This window comes from Megalops cyprinoides, chromosome 16 (genome assembly GCF_013368585.1).
Source record: "Megalops cyprinoides isolate fMegCyp1 chromosome 16, fMegCyp1.pri, whole genome shotgun sequence".
Classification (NCBI taxonomy): domain Eukaryota; kingdom Metazoa; phylum Chordata; class Actinopteri; order Elopiformes; family Megalopidae; genus Megalops; species Megalops cyprinoides.
This window is the reverse complement of record NC_050598.1, coordinates 5031357-5040000: the sequence shown is the minus strand read 5'-3', so window position 1 is coordinate 5040000 and position 8644 is coordinate 5031357. Positions and strand designations below refer to the sequence as shown.

Here is an 8644-nt window from a genome sequence, read left to right as displayed (position 1 = left end):
CCTTTTACACTCAAAAAGAAACAAAAAAACACAAAAGAACAAAATGATGACTTCTGAGAGAGGGAGAGAGACAGAGAGGGTGGGGTGGGTAGAGGAAGACGGGACTGAAGGGAGAGGAGAATTCACTTTCAGTTGCTGTGTGTGTGAGTGTGTGTGTGTATTTTACAGTATAATGACTACTCTATCAACTGTGACCTGTAAATATTTAATAAGATAATAACTACTGTGTGTATATCCGTGTTTCTTGCCGCCATGTACATGACTTGGATCTGGTCCCAAGGGTTTCATAACCATCATGGCTGACCATGAGTTGACACATGCTCACTCCTGACCACAGCGCCGGCCGCCGGCACATGCCGCCTGACGTTTCCTGCCGGCTGAAGGAGAGCTTGGCGGGGCCCCCATTTGACCTCAAGTTTGTCTCTGCTAATAGTGTTCCTATTCCCCGCCGCAAATAGGATCACAGCTTTTCTTTACATTCATTTTGACAGCCACTGAGATTAAATTTATCTTACATTTATCTTAAACCACTGAGCTTAAACCCGACTGTGTTTGTGGAAGGTGAGAGTGACAGCAGGCAGACGCTGGTTGAATCCGGGGGTTGCTCTGAGGCGCTGTGTACCAAAATCATCCAGCTTACATGTGTCCATATATACATCCCTATAAACATCACAAGCTGCACAGATGGAGCACATCTCCCAGTCAGGACTTACACGCTACGCTTGACATTTCCATACATGTCACTTCCATACAACTTAAAGGTAGCTTAGGGGTAAACGCAATATACATCAAATACAATGGTCACCAATGATGGTCAGTGTGCTTAAACACAGACAGTGTCACGGCTAAATCACTCTCTCGGCTAACTTCAAAATGAGGAACAGCCTTATAGTCACTCATCATGTGAATTAACATGCAGGTCTCAAACAGAGTCCACGACACCGACCGCATGAGATAAATTGAATTCCGACACGTCGTTATGCCCTGAATTACATCTATACCTCGAGTTATGTTTTTTGGGGTGAGAGAGCGCCTGCCACTCACCCCCTCAGTCGCGCCATGAAAGGAATTGCGGCTCTTTATGAATTGGCATGGTGTTTATCAGTAAAATAATGTTAATAAAACGCATTGTTAATCTGACAGCTCGGAGGAGGTGGCCCACGAGGGCTGTCCAAATATAACACAGTGCAAAGAAAGAAAAAAATATATAAAGTGCTATACATCAGCATAGATAGATTATAACCTGCTGCAGAAATCCAATTTAAAAGAATCAATAGCTCGATATGGTATTATGAATGCAGGGCTGGGTACAGACTGAATCTCTCAGACAGCCATTCCTTTTTATCTGTGATTCGTTTCATTTATAAGGGGGGGGGGGGGGGGGGGGGGGGGGGAATTAATTACAGGAAAGAAATTGAAGTTAGCAGCTGAAGGTGGTGGCAGGTATACGTGAATTGTGTACCATGCGGCACGCGTGTGAAGAGAAGCATGCTTAGCGTAGCTCCGCAGACACGTTGGAGAGAATGCGACACGTGTTTTGTGTAGCCAGAATGTGAGGACGCAGCAGGACCACCGTTTCTTCAGCCTGAAAACAGGATAAAAAAAGAAACTGTGCTGAAAAATGAACCTGGCTCCTGTCTCCTTTCTCCTCTCTCTCCCTTCTTCCGCTTCCCTCGCTTTTCCTCTCTGCTCTCACACCCCCCCCCCCCTCCCCCGTCCCCCGGTCCCCCTCCTCCCTCGCTGTGGAGTCTGCAGTCTGGTGTACTCAATGACCCTCTCTCCCTCCCTCCCTCTCCCTCCCTCTGCCTCCCCCTCTTCCCTGCCCTTGGCTCCTGCATCTTTCACTGGAGTCTGCAATAACCAAGGTGAGCCAGCAGACACACGCGCGCGCAAACACACGCACACACACGCGCGCGCAAACACACGCACACATACACACACGCACAGCACGCTCTCGTTCTCACAGAGCAGCAACACCCCCACCACCCACCCCCCCCACACACACACACACCCATATCCCCCACCCCCACCTGCCTTCTGGCGCATACGCATACACGCACACACGCTGACTGACTGACTGACACACTGACACACACTCTCTCACTCACCGTGACGACAGCACCCGGCAGTCACGTTTTTACACGGCCAGCTCCCAACCGCTGCATCCACACGCACACGCACACACACACAGAGTATTGATCCGAGTCCCGACCCACAGGGAAACAACACACCCTCAATGACAATGAGTGATACACAGATTACACACACACCCTTCCCCCCAAACCCCCGCCCTCCAGTGCAGTCCACAGAGCTCCTGTCGCGCTGGCCACTGCATCGGCATGCTCTGTCACAACGCCAGCCCCCCTCGCAACCCCCACCCCCTTCCACCACCCCCAGCCGCCCCCAAATGCATGCCACCTCCGTGAGGCTGTAGCTGGCGCTGATCCCGGGTCAGTGGACACAGTGGTGGCGTGTGGCTGCCGTTCAGTGTGGCTGTAATCTACCACGCTGGCCTGGCCTAACGTATCCCGGGCCCAATCTGGCAGATCCAGCACGGCCCAGCGACGCTCACACGCGCCCGGCAGCTCGTTGCATAACCCTTGGGGAGCAGGTGGGCAGCGCCGGTACAGCCCCAAAACCACCTATCCCCCCCCCCCCCCGGACACAGACACACACCCCTCCCCTCCCCTCCCGGCGGGGAGAGCGTGCTGAGTGCTTTACCTCCTGTGGCTTCTCCAGATTCCAGGGGAATGCCGCCGGAGAGCCGGACGCCCCAGCTCATTGGACAGCAGTGCAAGCACTGCGGTGACACTGCAGCTCTGAGACACAGCGCCATGACATTGGGGTGACAGTGAGGCAGGAGCATTACCCGATGTCTTCCCCCGATGCTCTTGGAAACCCTTTTGGTATTTACCACGCAGCCGGCATGCCATCCCTGTCCCCTCCCCCGTCCCAACGAGGACTCGTGTGAAACCGCTTCGGCGACCCTCGGTGCCACTAATATAAAACGACCCCCGGTGGAGGGCTGGGGTGTGAGGGCGGGGCAGAGAAAGGCAGGAATAAGCTGAGAGTGGAGATGAGGGAGAGGCGCATCTAGTGGGCCCGCTCATCCCTCCCCACGCATGCGCTTTCACATTGTTTACACCATTAAGCTGCTCCTTTGAAACATTTACTCCACTTGCCTGTAATATTATTATTAGTAGTATGTTTTTTTTTTTACCGCCATTTACTTTTAAGCTGAGTGGATGTGGTTGCTAAGCAGGATACAGGCCATACAGGCTCCCTCTGTCTCTGACCACGCCCCCTTCTTCACTCCTGTCTCACTGTAACCTCCAAGTTACACAATGTTATGGGGAGCACAGAGTGGCCGAGTATGCAGGGGTGTTTGCGTACGTGCGCGCACGCGTGTGCGTGTGTGTGTGTGTGTGTGTGTGTGAGTGGGGAAATGGGTTGAGAGCATTGGCAGTGTGGGATTGGGACATGGAATTGGATCACTGGGGTACAGTGGAAAGAGGGGACCCAGTTCTGTTAACAGTACCGACAGAGACATTAACATCGTGAAGAGCCCGTAGGAATGATAAAGGGGGTGTCAGAAGGCAGGCGCCCCTGATCTCGGCAGAGTGGATCGGCTCAATGTTCAAGTACGCCCCCCTCCCCCAAAGAGTGATTACCCTGCTCCTTCATGGCAAATGTGACAAGCGGAAGTGGCTACCATTCAAAGAAGGTCTTTCCATACTAGTGCATACCATCTGCCATTGTGGCCTCGCTGAACCCGTTCTCCTAACGTTTTGAGAATGTTATGCCATGGTTGCTAAGCCACCCAGGCTTGAAAGCATGGCTTCCACCGCCACCGCTGCCACCAGTCCACCTAATTCCACTCTGTCTCTCTTACCCGACCAGCTAAACCGCTAATATTATTCCACCTGTTCCTGTCGCTCAGTTCTGACCACAAATCCGGCGCATGTGTCTGCGTCTCTCCCTCTCTCCCCCTGCCTCCATCCCCCCAACCCTGTCCCTCAATACAGACAGGGCCCTGAATAATGCCTAATACAATCAAACGTGTTTGCCAGTAAAATTCAATTAGGGACTTCCAGGAAATCAGCTGCGGAGATTCACTGTGAAACAGACTGACAGGCATGTGGCACGGTGCCAGCACTGGGCTCTCAGTGAGTACATCTGTCTCTCTGCCTGTCTGTCTATTGGTCAGACCGCTAAGCAGACAGGCAAACAGACTGCCCCTCTCCTTCTCCGTGCCTGTGGTGGTCTGTATGTTCCAAGCTAGGAGTTTGTCTAGTTCTGTCTGCCTGTTCCATCTCCCTCCCTCTCTGTCCATTCTCTGTCTGACCATTCTCTGAGTCAGAGCATCTCTCTGATGGTCTTGTGTGTATGGGGGGTGTGGGGGGAGGGGTGTCCTGATAACCATTTCTCCTTTTCTGATCATCATGCCAGACACTCTGAAAGAACCTAACACACCGGCGGTCTACGCCCAGGCACTCGGCGGTCTTGTATTTTCGGCCTGTCTCGCGTGTGCCCCTCCCTGTCGGCTCTCATCAGTTCCTGAAACTCCTCTCTCCGCCTCTTACGCGTCCTCCTCAACCTCTGTCCCGCTCGGTCTGCCCGGCAGGCCATCTGGTGGACAGCTCAGCCCCCATAAAGAGGACAGCATAGGTAAGGAGCAGGGCTCATAGTCCACTTTCGGATCCCCACTTCAGGCCACCGCTATCTTATCCTAGGGTAAGCTGCTTACCCTGAATTACCTCAGTAAAATGCCCAGCTATGTAAACGGATGGAACCATAAAAATTTTGAGCTACAGAACGGGAAGATGTCTGGGATAAGGGTGTCTGCTGAGCAACTGCAACGCCCCGCCCACAGGCTCATCTGCAGTTCACCCTCTGAAACAGCAGGTCCACCATTCAGACCAACGGGAACCGCTGCAGAGATAGCTGACCGCCATCACTGTGACTGTGACACTGGCGTGACAGTTGTATTACCATCACATGACAAGCACTGCAGAGCCACACACATCCAATCCATTTCTGCGGGTCCTCTTTTTTTCCATTGGTGAGGTTTGAAAGGCCAAATTTAGTCCAATACCTTGGATTAACAAATGATCAATAGAAACGAAATAAAATCATCAAGCACAATTTTTATGTATGACTTATGCTACCTTATACCCACTAGAGTCCACTCCATGCATTCCTGTAAGAATAATGACCGCCATGAGTGTTTAAAGAAAAACACAGCAGATTACAGACGGTACAGGTGAGTATACCTTTGAAGATCTACCATCCATGTTACTGGGCAGAGCTAAACTGCTTAAATCTATATGATCTGAAAAATTGATTCTGCAATAATCTGCATGGATGAATCCAACCATCAAAAATAAATATTGTTACTAAGACTCAATCATTCCTCTTATGGTCTTGTTAAACCACTTTTCAGTTTGTGGATCTAATTTTACGCGTGACAGCGGACACTTCGGGACATATTCACTTGTTTGCCTTCACTTGTTTCAGAGAGAGCACCTGTTTGGGGTGGAATGATAACCAGGAGTGTCAATGTCTCTTGACAGTCTTTTGAAGGTCAGGAACAACCCCCCCATGATGACAGATGATCAAGGCTTGACAAAACACACGGCTGAACATAAAGCCACCATATAACTCGCCAGACCTCTCTTTGAACGGCCAACACTGTTAATGTTTGGCTGTCCGCGCTGGCGTGCATTTTACATGAAGCATCTGATTGGTTGTTGTACTGTCAGTCACACACACCTCCAGACAGGGGCGGAGAAGGGCACAAAACAGATTAATTTAGCCGCTGTGGTGAGACTGTGAGCTTTGAGCAGACACACCCCATGCGGTCAGCAACGCCTCACAACATTGACATGTTATTTATAATCTCACGTCTATTTAAAATGCATTGACGTGATTTATGTTGTGGGAGGCCAGACTGAAATAAGAAAACTCTTTCCAGACTGAGAGGTCAGTGTCAAACACAATGGAACTGTCCACTGAGTGGGTCATCAGCACTCACATAAACAGGTGTTGTCTCCATTCAAAAAATCATGCAAAAAGGGTAGTGGCTGTAACACCTGATGCAATGAATATCATTTGAATCCGCCATGCAGAAGGCGCAGAGGCCAGCCAGCACATTCAATATGGCCAGCATTCGATGCCTACAGACACGGCTATCACTGGGGTTAGAGTACAGCTGAGCGCTCTTCGGTTTAACGATCCCAGGTTAAATGGAACAGTTAGCGCTGGGCTTTTTGGGTGAAATCACCATGTATTTAATGTCCTCCAGACTAATTCACCAGACTGGGAAAATCAATGGAGGCTTGGTGGCTCCCCTCAAAGGGCAAGATTCTGAACCCAAGGTTGATGCCCTGCCTCCCCCACCACCCTTTCTGGTTTGAGTCCTTGACCATTACCATCAAGACCGCACTCCACAACACAAGCTGTGTTTACACTCTGCTGGAACCCGATATGGAGCATAACCTGACCAGCTGTATCCCTGTCACTGTCCATAAAGCCTTCTTTGGCGAACAGATCACGGGAAATAGTAAAATCTGATTCATTCACTGATGGCTTTACTGTGGACTGCAGTGTTGAGGATACCAGCGCCGACACCTGTCAGTTGATCTGGGGGTAAAAAAAAAGGAAAAGGAAAAGCTGGTGTTCAAACTGGGTTCAAAGGCATTGCAGCAAGAAGCGGCGCGAGAAATGCAGGTAACTGATCTGGGTTCAGACAGGGTGTTGGCGGAGCAGCACATGCTCTCGACGGCGTGGCAGAGGGAAGCACTGCGCTTCCCCACCCTCGCCTCACTCCAATGTCACCCCCCCAGTTCCTCCAGAGTGCCCTCCCTGGTTCAGCCAGCCACGTCGTGTGTGTTCAGTTAAACAAATGGCATTGATTTATTCAGCTGATACAGCAAATGGGGGGTGGTGGGGGTTGGCATCAAATCAGATCACAGGGACGCTAATCTCCAGCTCTCCTTGGTGATTTTCTGATGACTGCCTCGTAATGAAGAGACTCGGTTCTGATTGAGGGGTGTGTGTGTGTGTGTGTGGGGGGGGGGGGGGGGCAAGCACTGTTTTAATCCCTTACTCTACCGTGTGCTCTTAAATCATAGCATGCCATGTGCGTGAGTCCGCGTCTGCTGTGCGTTTCGCTGCCGTGTGTGTGCGTGTGCGTGTGTGTGTCTGGAGGCACTGCGCCGTGTTTTCTCCCTCGCTAGCGTCACGCTCAGACGGGGCTATGAGGCGGGTGTGCACCCCCCCCCCCAACCCTCCGGTCGGCGCGAGTATAAATACCGTAGTAAACGGCCAAGGCAGGGGCAACGGCAGCGCTATAAACAGCGTCTATTACGCACAAACTGCCAAGAACACAGACCCATTGACCAGAGGACTCAGGGACGCAACTGCATTGTAGGACGTAGCCGTGCCGGATGAGACCAACATACACACACGCACAGAGAAATAAAAAAAAACCAAGCCGATTGACGCTGTCACGACACCATCGGTTTGGAAAGCACCGCGGTATGACACGCCAGCAAATCTCTTCATTCATATTAACGACCCATGGATTGAACTGTACCCTGGAAAGACGCATTCACATTCAAGATATAACACAGTCTAACACCTCATATCCCCATTTACACAGATCCACTTATCTTCTGAAATGATACACACCCATATCGTGCTTGCTGACAGGGGTTTCTCCCGACACTTCCAAACTCACATGCACGGCTACATTCCACGCCAACATGCTCCCTGAGATAACCTAGTAACCGATAAGCTCCGAGTGCAAACTGACTGAATTCAAATCAAACAGGTGCATAGTGGGGTAAAAATGAACTCGTTAGTATACCATCAAGACATTGCAAGTCTACCGGATCCAGTCGCCTCGAAAGCGCAATATGTCAAAGAAATGAACGATTATGTCAATCTACGATAACCCATCGAACAGCAGGGATGGGTTATGGAATTGCTGAATTCCATAACTGACAACTGTAAGCGGTTTTATCCTTTGTCGTTTCTCCTGCGACGAACTGCTACAAATGAACCCACCAGCCATACAGTCTTTCACAATAATAGCGATAATAATTGACTTACCGGCTTCTGTGGTCTGACGCCGTCACATCCAAACGTAAGAAATGAGCCTTGACAACGGACAACTCTGTTTATCGAAGTATAAACAGCAGCAGTCGGCGTAAATTAGCTGCTTTTCAGCGATTTATGAGAATGAAAACTCAAAACGTGTTCCAGTCACACGAGGAAAAATACCATTTTCAACGTCTGGTACAGAGTTGGCAAAATACGATGAAATTTCTCCAACTCCTTAAACCATAGACAAATTAAGGAGCAAGTACAACCAACTACTGTTGACGCAAACAGAACAATAAAAAAAGAAAATAGTAAGGTTTCCAGTTGTTAAAAAACACCCTGAAATAATGATGATACTGCAGTTCTTCAGGGAGGAAAGGTTGAAAAAGGTAAATTGATGAAAAAAAAAACACTTTAATTACCGTTACATCAAGAAAGAGGCGCAGGAAATATTCACTAAGCAGACTAAATAAGTACACAAGCGGTTATTCTATTTGAAAATTACGTTTCCGTTTCTCTCGTCGATTGGACGAGCAAG

General features: G+C 49.9%; 1 protein-coding gene across 1 annotated transcript in view; it reads right to left on the bottom strand.

Annotated features, from left to right (window-relative positions):
* Nucleotides 1-8401, bottom strand: part of LOC118790592 (neuronal tyrosine-phosphorylated phosphoinositide-3-kinase adapter 1-like) — a 40650-nt gene extending 32249 nt beyond the window's left edge. Inside the window, 1 exon segment of the mRNA XM_036547544.1 lies at nt 8116-8401. The gene's annotated coding sequence lies outside the window, so the exon portion shown is untranslated.
* Between the last annotated feature and the right edge of the window lie 243 nt (nt 8402-8644).